A 17,553-nucleotide genomic window follows, 5' to 3' on the forward strand; every position below is an offset into this window, starting at 1 on the left:
TTGGGCCCTGACTTTAGTACTGGGCCTTTACTACCTACTGCCTATTGGACATTTCCACTGAGATATCCTGCAAGTGTAACATGTCTAAAGCTCAACTCATCCTAACATCTTCCCCTATGTTTTGTAACAATACTAAAAATAATAACACCAATTGGGTTACTACTCTGTGCAAGGCCCTATGGTAGCATTACATATACATTATTTTTAATCTTCCCAGCTAGGATGCAAGGCAGATATTTTAAGCTCCTCTATACAGATGAGAAAACTAGATCTCAGAGTCTAAGCTCATTTGTTCAGTGAGTGCCTGACCTGCAGATGAACTTCAGGCCAGCTGTCCTAAACCTTGATCCTCTACTGTGCTAGTCTGTCAGCCCTCCTGTTTGGTTAATAGCACCAGCACCCAATCAGGCAACCAAGCCAGAAACTTCAATATCCCACTGGTCACGAGGACCCAGTGACTCTTCTTCCAGACCATCTTCTTTAGCTTCTTCTCTATATATAGCCTTTGTCTTGGTCAAAGTTCTCATTCCTGAGGCGATACAATAGATTTCCAAATACCCTTCCGTTCTCCAGGTCCTTCCATTCCACTCCAGTCCATACTACATTTCATTACATTATAAATCCAAACTGTGAATGAACAAAAATAAAAATTCTCTGCATCTTGAACTCCCCTTCTCAGAAATCAACAGAACAGTTCCTCCATCACCCAAGCACCTTAGTTTTCAGTCAGGGCCAGTTTTATCCTTTTTCTTCTTTCTTTTTAGAGTTGGGGGAGGGGCAGAGGGAGAGGGAGAGAGAGAATCTTAAGCAGGTTCCATACCTAGCACAGAGCCCAATGCAGGGCTCAATCTCACAACCCTGAGCCAAATTATGACCTGAGCCAAAATCAAGAGTCAGACGTTTACCCAACTGAGCCACCCAGGAGCCCCTCCTTTCTTCCTTTTTTAAAACAACTTTATTGAGGTGTAATTGATATACAAAAAAGGTACATATTTAATGTGTACAATCTGATGAATTTGGACACACACATACACACAAGAAACCATCATCACAATCAAGATAATAGACGTACCCATCACTTCTAAATGTTTCCTTGTGTCCTTTTTGTATATGTGATAAAAATGTTTAACATAAGCTCTACCCTCTTAACAAGTTTCACATTTTTTTAAAGATTTTATTTATTTATTTGAGAGAGAGAGAATGAGAGAGAGCATGAGAGGGAGGAGGGTCAGAGGGAGAAGCAGGCTTCCTGCTGAGCAGGGAGCCCAATGCGGGACTCGATCCCGGGACTCCAAGATCATGACCTGAGCCAAAGGCAGTCGCTTAACCAACTGAGCCACCCAAGTACCCCCAAACTTCACATTTTTAAGTTCACAATACAGTATTGTTAACTAAGCACTATGTTGATTCGTATAAAATTTCAGTTATACATGATGAATAAGTTCTGGAAATTTGCTGGGAAACATAATCAAGGCTGACTTCAATCCAGCCTGTGACCAACCTTTTTAATCTTCTCTTGTAGTGACCCACCATTTAATATATTCTTGATCAAGCCACTGCTTCCAGAATATAACAAGTTTAATCTCCTTTTCTAGAGCTATTGGGCCACTTCAGCTTGGAATAATCCAACTGCTATCTGACTGTCCTTCAGTCCCTTCTCAATTTGCAATTCTTCCACAAGGCTCTCACAAAGTCTTGAAACTACTCTTCCCTCCACACCTTCCTAATTTGTTTGTCCCTTGGAGTTGTTGTCTCATTTTTTTAGTTAATACATACACTGTTATTTAACTGCATATATTTCCCTAACTAGGCAGTAAGTACCTAGAGGTCAGGTGTTTGGTTTTGTTTACTTGTTTTTTTTGTTGTTGTTGTTTATCTTTCCACAGTTCCTAGCACATTTCTTCTCAACTTTAGTTGTACATTAGAGTCTCCAGTGGAGCTTTTTAAAAAATACAAATGCTATGTCCCATCACCAGAGATTTAGATTTAATTGGTCTGATGTGAGGCCCAGGCCCAGGTGATTCTAATGTACAACCAGGCTGGGAAACTAGTGGTCCAGCACATCAGAGATACTCAGAAAATGGCTGATGGACATCTGATTGATTGGCTTGAGTCTAGATGTGGACCCAGATTTCATAGTTAATTACCCTAAATATATTTGGCTGCCATAATAACCTAATTAATAAATATTGTTTGGGATTGAGGATGATAATGTCATTGATGAGGACGATGATGATAGTCATGATGATACAAACCTGAAACAAATTCCCTCTGTGTTCTACTTGCAGCACCAGGCAACAGTTCCCCAGCAAGAAATCAGGTCAGCCCCAGTTCAATCTCTGCAAATTCTTTTCTTCCCTAATAGGTGCCTGGTGCCTTCCCAGTCACTCCATTCAGGGCTGTTTGCAAGACAACAGGCTTCCTGCATCAGTGGAGCAGACTCCCTGGGAATAACCCAGTTCCTCCTCATCCCCAAGGCTGCAGTTTATAAAAAGTTTAGTTAATTTGTCATTCCGAGGAACTTTTGGACCTATCTAAGTTCTTTTCTTAATGAGGCCTGGCTCCCAGGGAATAGGTAGGGGCACAGCCTTTTAGTCTATGGCCTAAAACATTCTTGGAAGAAAAGGAGTTGGTGTCAATGGCTGTTGCCAGTTGTTTAGAGACATTTGCTAATGAGGCTGGTGTCATGGCTCCAACCCCTCATAGAGTAATGAGCTTTGTCCATTCTGTGAGTGGAGCCCACCCCTGATCTCACTCAGCATCTTGCAAATGCCCTCAGACATTCCTATAGATGGTAAGAGAGTGTGGAGGGTGGCTGGTTACTGCCAGATTAGAAAGCACATGTGTATTTATGAAGTAGTCCCCATAGTTACAGCCTAAGTATCAGGACCTGGGGGCTGTCTCTGCCATTTTATGGCAGTGCTGATTAGGGACTTATCTTGGTTAGAAGTCAAGTGAGATCTAAGATGCAAAAACCGGACATGTTTTTATTTCTTCTGTAGCCCACCTTCCATTTAAAGCCAGAAGAAACCAGGACAGGTCTGAGTAGATCAGAAACAGAGGGTCTTGGGCAGTGCTTATTTTGGGGACCATGTGGAGAACATGTCAGGGGCTTGGAGTAGTACAGGGGTCAGGAGTACAAGCTCTGGAGTCACACTGAACTTTGGCAACTGACTTCATGTTAGCCTTTAATTTCTATATTTGTAAAATAGGATAAAAATAGTAAGTAATAGTAACAATCCTAGAATGTTCTGGGTCAGGGCAGAAGGAACTAATTGTGGGAGCTATGGCACTGAGAAGCCTCTATGACTATTATGTGATAATAATGTTGACCCAAATCCTTGTTCCCTGTAGCCTGGCTTCTGTTTAGCACACTCCTCAAATGGGAGAATCAGCTTCTCATCTCATTGGTCAATGGAGGGTAATAGGCACTCTTTTGTCCTTGACCCACAGGATAGACCACTATAGTAATGAGGATCCAGTCAGAAAAGCAAAAGTCAGTCCAGGTCTTCCAAGCAGAAGCAATATGATATGGGGAAACTGTGACACAGATAATGCAAAAACCAAGATGCCACGCAGAGGACAATGTGGAGAGCCAGAAATTAGCAACAGTGACAAGTCACCATCACCTGAGGTCTGGAAGGATGATAGGAAGAGATGGGCCCACAAAGTGCAGAAGCTAGGCCTCCTGGTAGGAGCTAAAACCATGGCAGGGGCTTCTGGGAGGTATCTGGGACAATGGAGGGAGAGACTGCCTGGTGGAAGCTGAAATAGCAGAGGAGAGACAGCCACTTACACCCAAGTAGGCAGAAGGAGGTGAGAAGAAATACCCTGGCTTTTCTCCTTCTCTCACCCCACCCCAGGGAGCAAGGGAGTCTGGGAAATGTAGTTTCCAATGACACCACATGGATTTGAGAATGCAGGGAATGGATCTGGAAGCAAACAAGTGCCTGAGGAGCATAGCCTCCTTCCACAATTCCTACTGCACTTGTTTCCCCTGGAGTCAGCACAGAACTTTGTCTCGTTGGATGAACTAAAATACAAAAAGGTATCTCTCACCTGGGAAGTGTCAGAAGGCACGGGATAAACTGAATTAGAAGGGCCCTGGAAACACACAGCATACCCAGGGCTGCTCTGTTAGAATACAGAATACTACAGAGAGCAGAAAGGCAAGCACTTCTGGGATTTGGGGAATTCGATTAGCTTGTTTCCTTTAATTTTTTTTCTGACAAATGCCTCAGTTCTTTTTTATTATTAATCTTGGATTTTTCTTTCATGTTCTCCATGCATCTTTGGAAGATTAATTTAAACCAAATCTGTAGGTTCCCAAGAGGCTAATCCATTTTTCTGACTCTTTGAACAAAAGACAGCTATTATTTCTTATCAACAGAAAAGCACAACTTTCTGTTAAGAGTACAGGAAGTTCCCTGCCTCCTCAGCAATCTGGAGGCTTGAGACTTGGTTAGGGATCTCAACACAGACTGAGTTTCTTGTGGGACTGCTAATGTGATAAGGGAAGAGAGAGAATGGCCTTTGCCACACTAGGTGATGACCTCAGGCCATTAGCACCTCAGGCCATTACCCTTCTTTGCCCTCCTCCCATCCCAGTTCTGTGAAAGAGCAGGCTTCCCCTCAGCCAATGGGTAAATCTGTAATGAGGAGGAGAAATGAGTCTTCCATCTTTTGTCTGAAGTTCAGAAGCTAGAGCCTTGCAGCAAAAAACAAATAATGGCTGAGGCTGTCCAGGGGGCACTGAGAGACACAGCTAGTGCTAGAGATGCCAAGTAAGCACAGAAACTGGAGATAAATGCCCTGGCTTTTTTTCCTCTTCCTGCCCTCCAATCCTGGAGGACAGGAAGAGAAAATGAAGACTTTAAAATAATACAAACTCAGGGCGCCTGGGTGGCTCAGTCAGGTAAGCATCTGACTCTCAATTTTGGCTCAGGTCATGATTCTCAGGTTTGTGAGATTGAGCCAGCCTCAGGCTGGATGTGGAGCCTGCTTAAGATTCTCTCTCTCCTTCTCCCTCTGCCCCTTCCGCTCCCTCCTTCTCTAAAAATAAAATAAACAAAATTTAAAAACCACAAACTCAGAACCCAAATGTCTGGCCTTCTAATAAATGTCCCCTCCCTTAATATCCCCTCTCCCAACCCCACTACCCCACCCCAACACACAGAATCCTGATGCTGTTAGAATATGTCCAGCACTGGGAAGTTCACTTCCCTCCATCCCTTTGGTGGCGGGTCCAACCACTACACTTCTTCCTTTCACTGAGCCAAATCTGTCCACTGCATTCCAGAAAAGAAGGGCTCTTCCATGCATCAGTTTATTTCTTTTTTTCTCCTGGCTGAAAAGCCTGATAAGCACTACACTCAGCTCTGATTTTGTATGTCTACCTATTAAGTATTTGAATCAGATTTATCCAAAATTTGTCACAGTGTATGAATTGATGATCTTCGGCAAATACCGTCAGCATCCATCCATATTCTTCGCTCGCCCTCCTTCGGTGCACACCGGCCCTACTTCCACGGTCAGCGCACACATTTCTGTTCCTGAGGGCCTTGTTTGATCGTTGGAACCCACTTTGCTCAGCCAAAGGCAAGTAAGAGGTGTTGAGAAATGAACACACCTGAGGAGGAGCCCTCAAGCAAAGAGGGATAGAGGTGGTGTGGAGCTACCCCAGCTCTCCTGCACCACCCTCAGGTGGGATGACAAGCCTGTGTTCTATCTGGCTGCAAAGGTCCACAGTGGGATTAAACTTCAGTTCACAGTGGTAGCTGGTCCTCTAACTCATCCTTTACTGGCTGCTTTCCCTTTCCTGACTCACTTCACCACTCTTGTTCTGCATCTTCCAGGAATCAGGAGTCTCTATCTCAGTAAATGCTTTTGGGAAGCCCAAATTAAAACACAGCCAACTTGCACCGTAAATCTCCATAGTCTGAGGCCTTTCGCAAATGTGTTTAATCAAGGAACCCTTTTCTCACAGTTCATCTTAGGGACCAGGGTTCCAGAGAACACTCTTCTTTGGGAAGCCCTGTTCTAATTCCTAGGCAGCACACACTCCGGTCACTTGTTGTTGAGAGGAAAGAAGTTGAGGATGGATGCATAAGGCAAGATGATGCTAGCTAGGGAATATTCAGCCACCTAGAAATGCCTGAGATTAAGATTCCTCAGGGACAGAGCCCAGTCTGCCAGAAAGTGGCCAACGTGGTCGTTAAACAGGTTCATCTGTTGTTACAAGACCTGCTTGGAATTATCATTCTCACACTTAAAGTGCAGTGTGTGGCCCAGGCTAATTCCTAGAAAATTCACACTTCATGAAAAAATTATATTTTCACTGTCTATGAGGGAACTAACCCTCCTGCTCTGCTTCTATCTGTAAGGAAATGGTACCAATCTCCTCCAGCTGCGAGACAAAGAGGCAGAGACACCCCAGGATTAGGCAATTATGTCAGGAAATTCAACATTTGAGATGAATGGAAAATGGCTGGGGAGTTTTTTTCAACAACTTGGCTTGAGCAGGATTGATTCCAGGACTGAGAAGCATTCAAGCAATACAGTGCCTACAGTGTTATAAAATAGGATCATTTTATAGTTGGAAAATCTAAGGTGTGCCCTACCATCAAAGCACAGACATTTAATAATGTTGGTTGAGAATGTGGAAGCAGTAAGGGGGAAATCAACCATGAAACGCTCGGTCAAACCTACATCTGGAGTCTGGACCATCACAGAGGCACAGGGAGACATCCTCTAGATTTTGACATGAAGTGGGAGCCTTAATTTTGCCCTAGAAGGACTGGAATGTTCTCTCTGGGACACTTCACAGCACTGTCCCAGGAAATCTCCATGATTCAGGAGTGCTGTCTGAGTCTGCACAGATCCTTAGGGCTCCACCAAACATTGGCTTTACATTTGGCATTTGGTGGTCGGTGATATGTGATGGAATATAACATTTAAAAGATGAATGTTCCCAGTCTTCCCTGACCCCTTACCCACTAATGAGCATTCTGGCTGAGCCTTCTCCCTATCCATTAAGAAGGGCACCACTCGGCAGGCCAGCTCTTTAGACTCAGTAGCGCAGACTCTAGAGAAAGGGAGAAGGAGGAAAATACAAGAGGTCTTGGGGAGGCAGGGCTGAAAGGATGAAGATTTTCAGGGTGGTTTGGAAAATAATAAGTCTGGAATGCTATAGCACATGAACAAAGAGGATGAGAGAAAAAACAAAAATGTGTTAAGGATGACGAAGTTCAACACGTGCTCTCCTTGGACATCTGACTGGTCCAAAAGGATAGGAGTGCCTGCTTTGAAATTACTCTCGATTGTGGTTTCTCTGGACCTCTAAACCACCCTGGCACTGGATTCTGTGGGTCATGGCTTAAAGCATTACATAGATGTATACCCAAACCCTGAGCCTATAAATAAATCCACCCAGGGGCACCTGGGTGGCTCAGTCGTTAAGCGGCTGCCTTCGGCTCAGGTCATGATCCCAGGGTTCTGGGATCGAGCCCCGCATTGGGCTCCCTGCTCGGTGGAGAGCCTGCTTCTCCCTCTCCCTCTGTCTGCTGCTCTGCCTACTTGTGCTCTCTCTCTCTGTGTTAAACAAATAAAAAAAAAAAATCTTAAAAAAAAAAAAATAAATAAATCCACCCATCCACAGAAGGTTTGGCTAATGTCCAATAAAAATGGACATTGGGACCTCCAGCCTACTTTACAGATTAATGTCTTGGATCTTCTCTCTCCTCCCATCCTGTTCCTCTAGTCTTTTACTGTTTAATCTTTTCTTGACTTCTGACTTTCAACAATTCTCCCATTTTTGGCCCTGACCTTCTTTCTTGAACTTGAGCACAGAAGTTGACTTCCCTGGTATTGATCCTTGCTGTCCATAGGAAATAACTTTTTTCCGTTGCTGGCTCTCTCCTATCCTAAGCCTCCAGCATGAGCACCAGCCCAGCCTGGCTCCAGTCCCTGGACCACCATGATGCCTGTTAGCTGGGCTTGCTTCACACCCCACTTTGGCCTTAAAGGGTCATTAGATAGTGTAGAACATGGCTGTTTTCCCAGCAGCCTGTAACTACTGGCTGTAGTACTGTAACTACTCAAGATCCCAGATAGGTCTGGTTTATCATGGTGTCCTCCCCACTCCTATCCCTGCACCTTGTCTAGAGCAAGGGTTTATCAAGTATTTGTTGATTCCCAGACACAAGATCATCTTTAGATCTCAGTCTGGGGAAAATGCCAGTAACAACTGTGACACTTTGAATTTACCATCGAGATGTTTACATGTGTTAATAGAAATTCCAGAATGACAGAGAGGCTCCTGGAGAAATTAGAAATTGTAGGAAAGAGAGATGCTATTTTCTGGTCAACAGTCAATGCACTAATGACTGAACAAAGTCAATAGCTCATGACATCTCCATGACCTTACCTCATTAAATTGCTGCCCCTCCTTTTGCTTTTAAAGGTCGGTCCTTGCCTGGCTCAGCTGATTTTTCCCAGTTGGACTGCACTTTCTCTGGTCCCTAGACTCCTTCCTGCCTTGTTGTAGCCCCTCCCCTCTGATTTCCTCCTCCTCATTACACCTAGAACTTGGAGCCAGATAGAAGCCAGATTCCTTAGGTCTGTGATGAAATCTTGAGTTGTTTCTGATTTGATTATTCATTTTTCCTGGTTTTATTTACTTAAAAAAAATTTTTTTTTTTTTTTTAGTATGATGAGTAAGCCCCCTGCTGGTCTCTAAGAATATAGTGACAGACCTTGACATCAAGGTTCCAGCACACTTGGGAAGACAGACAAGATGGTGGTGAATTACAAAATGCTATTTTGGTGGGTCTGGAGTGTTGCAGAAGCATAGAGAGGAGCCAAACAACCTAGCCTGGGTTTGGGGTTCTGTGTGTGGTGGTGGGTGATGAGGGTGGTAGGGGTAGAGGTGAGAAAGGCTTTTGGAAGGAGCAATGCCTGGAAAGATTTTAAAAAATAGATAGCAGGTAGGTTAGTCCAAAAGAGAAGCAAAAGGCAAGTGTTCTAATCTTCCTGAATTCTCTGACTTGAGTGTTCTTTGAGTCTTCTTTACCTGATACATCCATATACTTCCTCCAAAGCCCAGCTCAGACATCACCTCTGTAGGGTCTTTCTGACTCCCTTACCCCACCTCCGCTTCTGGGACTCAGCTCTCTGGTTTCCTCATGGTACTTTTGAATCCATTGCAATAAAACTTCTCCCACTACATCATTATTATGTACCCATGAATCTATCTCCCCAGACAAATGGAAAGTCCCTAGGTCTTGTTCATCTCAGTAGCCACAGGGCCTAGCACAATCCTGGACCCTAGTAGGTACTCAGTGTTTGTTGAGTTGAAACAATCAAATCTTAAGATAGCTTACTGATGTCATAGAGCTTTTGCAAGTATCAATTTGGATAATGGTTGGTGCCTATTAGGGAGTGTATTAGTCAGAGGATGCTAGGCCATGATACTGTAATAAGATCTCAACCCAACAAAGGTTTATCTTATACTTAATATGGCAGAAATTTATTTCTCACTCATACCACCTAATCTATTCAGGTCAACCTGTGGTAGGAAAGGGAGGGTAGGAGAAATTCTTCTTCACCTACTTTCTCAGGGACCCAGGATGGTGGAAGCTTCACCATTTGGAATGTGGCCAAAACAATGGAAGAGATAGCTAGAGGGTTTTCGCTGGCTCTTCCATGCATCCGTTTATTTTGACATGTGTCACTTCCATTTAAGCCTATTAACCAAAATTGTAAAAGAATTGCAAAAATCTCTCCCCGATAGCAAGGGAGCCAGGAAAGGAGGCGGTAGGGAGGCATAGATGGAATGTTTGGTGAGACCACTGACCCTGCTACAGGTAGAAACTAAAATCCCCAACACCTTTTCTTCACCAGATGAGGAAAATAGGCACCATTGGGGGAAAGTCACCAACCCACACAGCGTGGCCTGAGATCCCATTGTCCTGGCTCCAATTAATTCACAGAGAACTTGTGAAGCCTGAAGCCCTAGGAAACACTCATGTTTTGGGGGGTATTTTTGTTTTTGTTTTTGTTTTTGAAACACTCATGTTATATTCATCTTTCCTTGGAAATGCTAACCACTGTTCAGATCTGACTGGTCCCTGGCCTTCTCCAGTACAGTCACCATCCCCATTAGAAGAGCTCCATCTTAATGCAAGTGCCAGAGGCCCAATGAGCAATGCTTCTCTGTCACTGCATCCATCAATGTCCAGTGGGACTCTGTCCCCATGGACTCCACTTTGCACACAGTTGCAAATGCAATTTTGTGGAGTCATGCTCTTCACTTTCTTGATTTTCAAATTTTCCTCTGCTCATCTTCATTCTCCTCTCTGGTGCCAATGTCTTGAATACTGCTATGTTTTCATATTGCAGTTTAATCAGATAGCTCATCTCTTGAGTTGCTGTTACCAAGGGCTTCAAATAAATAACTTTTGGTAATCATTTTCAAAGTCTTCCCACCCTTCCCTGTGACCCCTCCCCCACCTTCTATTGTCCTCTGCATCTTCTTTCTGTTCTGAGCTTGGACTCATTTATGAAAGTCATTTGAATCTGTTTTCTGCTTGGGTCTATTAATACAATGCATTTCTATGCTATTGCCCTCATTAATTCTACTTGTGCTGCCGACTCCGACTCAGGAGATATCCATCAATCCACACGTTAGCTTTTTGGAAGGGAAAGGAAAGAGGCTTGGCTAGCGGTGGGAGTTCGCATTGCCTCTACTGATCCACTTTCTTCATTACCTCTCAAGTGCAGTTGGTAGTTTTCATTTGCTTGGGTTTTTCCTTCTGACTATGGATGGCCCCTGGCTGTCTCCCTCATATCTTCTCTGCACTGTGATACAGGGCTTGCTGGCTGTGGCTGCTCACTGGCCGGCTCGTCTGGCTGATCCACTCCCATCCTCCTCCTGCTTGGCTCTCTCAGACACTCAGTCTGGGGGTGCAGAAGAAGGCCAGAAGCCTCTCAGCAGCCATGTCATACGAGAGCCCTGACCATCCCTAAAAGATGTTCGTCCCTTCCTCATGTACTTGCTTCCCCCTTCAGCTTGTCTTCCCCTAAAAATTGAGGGAAACTTGGAAGTCCCTTGGACACTGTGGACACTTCCTGAGGGAAATAAAGCTATTTGGGTCTATTTGGGTCTAGCTCATCAGAGGGACTGGGACTACCACAGACCCTCTGTTCCTTCTGAATTTAGAGGGTGGCCATTCTGGGTAAGGAGATGGGAGTGAGGGTGGAGAGGAGTAGTTTCTGAGAGGGTGGGTAGGTGCAGTGTGTGTGTGTGTGTGTGTGTGTGTGTGTGAGAGAGAGAGAGAGAGAGGGAGGGAGAGGGAGAGAGACAGAGACAGACAGAGACAAAGAGAGATACAGAGACAAAGACACAGAGAGAGAGAGAGTCACACTTCTCCAAGGAGCAGGGTACAATACAAGAACTGGGAGATTAAGACTCTAGACGCCAACTTGCATTTAGGCAAACCTCTTTGTCTTTTGAGCCTCTGTCTCCCCTCCCGTTAGATGAGCAGTCAGAATTGGGTGTCTTTAGTAGTTCCTGCCAACTCTGAGCTTCTGTGGTTTTATGAATGAATGCTGACTTAAGAGTCATAGTTTGACCATTGGCAATTTATCTCAACTTTTTATGCTTTTAAAAAAAATCCTAAATGAGGGATAAAAATCCCAATTCTGGAAACTATTGTGATACTAAAGTAGATTAAAGATGTGAAATCATTTTAAAAACTTAATAGTACTTTAAAAATGCAAGATCCTTGGGCAAGGAACTCAGCCTGCCTGTGCTTCAGTAAAATGTGGATAACAAACACATGTGCTCATCGAGCTCTTGTGAGAAGTAAATGAGGTTGTCAGGCAAAACTCATGAAACAGTGTCTGGCACATGGCAAGCACTAAATAAGTGTCTTATTATTTATATGCTTCAAGATGCCTGTAGGACAGTGTAACAGAGGGACCTCCCTGTGCTGAGACCATGATTCAGGGACTGATCTGCCGGAGGAGGTGTATGCAAGGGAGGCCTGGATCTGAAAGAGCATCTAGCTCCTAGTCTTGCCCCATGGGCTGGGGTGGGGCTATCTGGTGAGGGCCTTCTTCCCATTTAGGGCATGACATAGCACGACTCTGACACAGTGGGAGCATTTAGGTCTTTGGGGGGTTAGGAAGCTCTGGGGATACCAGAAGTCAGCAACCCAGGCAGGCCATCAGTTGCTAGTCCCTCAATAGGGACTATGCTACCTCATAGCAGATAAGTAATACCCAGGACTTATGGTAACATCTTCTCCATATCTGGGCTCTGTCTTTCTTCTATGTTGGCTTCACTCTCAGGCAGACACTCTCCTTGCAATATTGAAAATGGCATTTGGAAGCTTTAAGCTAAAGAGGTCTGTGGACCTCACCATACAAGAAGGAGAACTCCCCATTTTCCTCTTAGTTCCAGGGTTTGACCTTGACTGGCCCAGCTTGGGTCATGTGCCCACCCCAAACTTCTCAGAGTACCACGGAGATGTGACTCATATCAGCCTGGCCTGGGTCCCCAGGCCAGGGCCTCACCCCTAGAGGTAATTGTTAGGGTCAGCCTGAACTGCCTAGATCCTGGGCTAAGACTAGAGTGGGCAGTTGTCTCCCAAGAGGTGCTGGAGACTAAATGATGGATTTGCTTCTAGGCTTTTCTGGTTTTCCTCATGAGTGGCTCCAGTAGTGCAAGGCAATCCTGAGAAGAGTTAAAGGTAAAGACCAAAAGCACGCTGAAACAAAGAAGAAGAAGGACCTGGGCAGAGTACTAACAACGCTTCCTAGAATCCTAAAGCCTAGGCTTGTTTCTCTACACCATGCGTCCCTGTCCTCAGTTGGCCAATTCAGATGTTAACATGTTGCCTTTGCTTAGACTGAGGTTTGGCTCTAAAATCCCCTCATCAGAGAAAATGGAGGAATTTGATTAGTGTGGTAAGGCCATTATGACCACTTCCCAAAGAACCCCTTTGGCTGCCAAGCCAAATGTGCTCTCTGCACAGAGTGGCCTCATCATTTCCGAAATTATCCTGCTATGCAGATGATCTCTGATTTACCAATTGCAGAAGCAAAGAGGCACACAATTGAAATGGATGCAGCAGAAGGAACTTGGCTTTCCTGTCTCTTCCACTGCATGCCTGAGAGAGAGAGCTTCCTGCTGGTGGGGGCAAGGTGCATGTTACGGATCAGCAAATGTGACCCTTGTGTGCCACACTGGCAGTTTCTCCTCGGGATGCCCATCCTGCCCTGGAGAAGGGGGTGATGTGTTGGAACCACCAGTTTTTGTCCCCCATAGCTTGTTGGCTCTGCTGCAGTGGGACTGTCGGAAGCCCTGCTTTTCCTTGGCCAGACTCCCATGACTGCTAATGGGTTCTTCCCAGCGCTGCCCTAATTGTTTCTACAACAAACTGTTCTCCCATTACCAATTGTATCCAAGCCATTGGTGGTCTCCAACTGTGTTTGGAGGCGCAGACAGTGAAATACCTGACAATTTTCCAAACAGTCATCAGCCCTAGTTAGACAGTTGCCTGCTGTCTCCCCCAACCAAGCTAATCCTTATCTCTAGGTTTCTGGATGATTCCCCCAACCAGAATCATATTCATGGCCCCTCCTTGCCCTACAAGGGCCATTGGTGGTTTCCAGAATCATCTTCATCTCTGCCAACCTTCATTCACCTCTCCCTTTTTTAAATGGAAGGATGGATCAAAAGAATGAAGAATCAGGTAAATGAGTGAATGAATGAATGAAAGGATGACTGAATGAGCTCACATCTAACCTTACACTCTGTCCTCCAGCATGTTATGGTATTCTCTTTGGCACTTTTAAGTCATCTCTCCAGTAATATTATAAGCTACCTGAAGGAAAGTACTATTGTTTTTTATTTCTTCTATGACTCGGGTCACAGAACTGGGCCACCATTGGCCTTTTTGAGAATAGTCTGTGCATCAATCAATGTGAAGTCATGGATATAACACTAAGTTGGAATTCAGGATACTAATCCTCCCCTGCAGCTCTCTGGAAGACTTTAGACCAGTTTTAGGCTTTGTGGGCCTTAGTTTTCTAATCTGTGAAGTGAAGGGATTGGGCTGAGAGAGTAGGCTCTGAGCTTTCCCCTACCTACCATCTAGGTAACCTTGGGCAAGTTGCATCATTTCCCCAAGCAAACAGGAAGAACCATTTCTACCTCGTGAGCTGTTTTAAAGACTTAATGATATGACATACATCAGGTGCTAAGTCCATAGTTAATAATTATATTCTCTAAATTCCTGTCCAGATGCTGACACAGACTATCCACTCAAGATGCTGTATTAGAGAAGGAACTTTGCAAAATGGTAGAACACGTCTCTTCCGTTAAGATTTTTACATGCTATGTAAATTATCTTTAAAGAAATGCAAGGCCAATAAGCACATGAAAAGATGTTCTGCATCACTAAACATTAGGGACAAGTCAAAACCACAAAGAGATACCACTTCACACTTACTAGGATGGCCTTAAAAAGGAATGAATATCTAGTATCATATGATCTCACTGATATGAGGAATTCTTAATCTCAGGAAACAAACTGAGGGTTGCTGGAGTGGTGGGAGGTGGGAGGGATGGGGTGCCTGAGTGATAGACAGTGGGGAGGGTATGTGCTATGGTGAGCGCTGTGAATTGTGTAAGACTGATGAATCAGAGACCTGTACCTCTGAAACAAATAATACATTATATGTTAAAAAAAAAAAAAAAAGAAAAAAAAGAAGATGGTAGGAAGGGGAAAATGAAGGGGGGGGAAATCAGAAGGGGAAACAAACCATGAGAGTCTATGGACTCTGAGAAACAAATTGAGGGTTTTAGAGGGGAGAGGGTGGGGGGACAGGTTAGCCCCATGATGGGTATTGAGGGCATGTGTTGAATGGAGCACTGGGTGTTATATGCAAACAATGAATCATGGAACACTGCATCAAAAACTAATGATGTAATGTATGCTGACATAACATAATAAAATAAAATTTAAAAAATTAAAAAAAAAAAGGAATGAATGTCTGACATGTGTCTTGAGGACACTATGCTAAAAGAATTCTTCCAGTCACAAAAAGACATCCTATGATTCCACTTTTAGGATGCACCTAGAGTAGTCAAATTCACAGAGAAGGAAAGTAAAATGGTGGCTACCAGAGAGGTGGCGGGGGGGGAGGGTGGAATGGGAAGTTATTGTTCAATGGTTAGAGTTTCAGTTTGGGGAGATGAGAAAGTTTTAGAGATGGGTGGTGGTGATGGTTGTACAGCAATGTGAGTGTACTTAATGTTTTAAAGAAATGTAAAACCAAAATTAGTTTCCTTTGGGTGTAATTTTTTGCCAGGTGAAGGAGGCCCAGAGCTCCAGGGGCTCCTGGAGCTGAGAGTACAGATCATGCTGCCATGCTTTGTGCTGAAACCCTAAAAACAGACTCAGCCTGGCCCTTTAATGCCAGTCCCACCATAGAGAAAGCTTTTCAGCAGGAGCCATGAACAGGCACATTGTGAAGTCAGGCAGACCTTTTCTATGGAAATCAGCATTTATTTGAAGGCTTTAGTGCCGGATTTATCCTCACCCAGAGGTGACCTTCTACACAGGGCCAAAAGAAAAGTGATTTCTTTGATCGTCCATTTGACCCCAACTTTGACTCCTGTGCTTTTCAATTCATTTTAAATCATGCTGTTCTGGCCAAAGCGATCCCAACTCTTAGCAGAGAATATTTCACATTTTTACCAACAATTCTGGGCCAATTTCAGATCTGTTCACTCGAATAGCAAGAACAAACTCTGTGAGTTCTTTCTGAGTCTTTCTGATCTTAAGCAGCAGGGAGGAAAGTTGAGGGAAATATTCATAAATGGCATGGATTTTTTGGGGGGAGATGTGAATTGGAAACTCCTCCTTGCTTAGATATGACCTAATGCTCATATGGGCCACATCTAAGATAGGGAAGACAGGTGACTCCCAAGGCAGGGACCCAGATTCTCTTCCCCTTGAGTCAGAATCAGAAATGTCCCGGGAAGGAAGACATCACTGTCCTTTGCACTGTTTATGATGTTGTGGGTTGTAAGTAACAGTAAGCCAACTCAAGCTGGCTTGAACAATAAGGAAAATGCATCTTCTAGCACAATAAGAGGTGGAGTGAGGGCAGAGTTGGTAAGCCAGCAGATCAATGTTATAAAAAAGGACCTATGCTCTGTCCATCTCTCCACTTCCTCTGTGGTCATAAGAGAGCTGCCACAGCTTCAGACACCAAATTCACACCAGGCAATGGGAGAGAATGCTTTCCAGAACCTGCCCCCCAAGCCCCAGCCGACTTCCCTCTCATATCTCATTAACCTGAATTGTATCACACACAAATACCTAAACCAGGAGTGATCAAAATTTTCTGTAAAGGGCCAGGTTAGTAAATATCACTGGCTTCGAAGACATGTTTTTGGTTGCAAAAACTCAGCTCTGCCACTGGAATGTGAAAGCAGCCATAGGTGATGCGTTAACAAATGAGAATGGCTGTGTTCCAATAAAACTTTCTTTATAAAGACAGGTGGCAGGCTGGATTTGGCCTACAGGCTATGGTCTGCTCACCCCTGTTTCAGATCAACCATTTCACAATTAGCTTCAGGACACAACTAACTGGGAAACATGTCACAGGCAATTTGTTATTAATTTATAATAATAATATTTATAAGTGGTTTATTCTCTGCTGGCACACAAGAAAGGATATTCAAGAGGTTCTAATTCATAGAAGATCGCTCAATAGGTAGGCAGATGAACAGAGCACAGTAGAACTGGGCCACCAAAATAAAGTGAGCACAAAATTTCAAAGAAGTTCTTATGTGCAAAGAGCCTCAAAGGAGGCACTGTGGAAGACTCAGAACTTGGTTAAACTTTGTTCAACTTATTTTACAAATATAACCTTTACCAGAAATGTTTTAGTTATAGTTAGGGTTCACTGTAATTCCCCTAAAAGTTTAAATTCCACTCTTTAGAAAGTGTTTTCATAACCTCCTTTTTTTCCCTCCCATAGTTAAGTCAGGACTGGAAAGAACCTTAGCACTCAGTCTAAACCCCAAATTTTATAGATGGGGGAATGGAGGCTCAGAGGGCAAGCTAATTCCCCCAGATCACACAGCTATCCAGTGGCAAAACCAAGACCCAAATTCAGGCTGTGGTAGGTTGTAGTGTTATTCAAAATACCTGCTCCCCCTCCCAAGAGGTGGATTATCTAGCTTCCTGCAGGGACAAATTCCACCATGTGTTTGTGGTTCCCCTCCTTACTGTTGAGCTCAGGAGTGGCCATGTGACTTGCTTTGCCAGTGGGACATGGGTGAAATGGCACGTGTCACTTCTGATTGTCATGCGTGTCTGCCCTCTGCCACAAAACTGGTGATGTGCTAGGCAGAGGCTGCCCTGCCAGCCTGGACCACAGAGTGAAGAGGATAAAAAGCACAGGCACAGCTGACCGGGATGGACATGTCACACAAATCGGGAATATACCCCTGAGATCTGGGGCTGTTTGTTA

This window comes from Phoca vitulina, unplaced genomic scaffold (genome assembly GCF_004348235.1).
Source record: "Phoca vitulina isolate PV1807 unplaced genomic scaffold, GSC_HSeal_1.0 scaffold30, whole genome shotgun sequence".
Classification (NCBI taxonomy): Eukaryota; Metazoa; Chordata; class Mammalia; order Carnivora; family Phocidae; genus Phoca; species Phoca vitulina.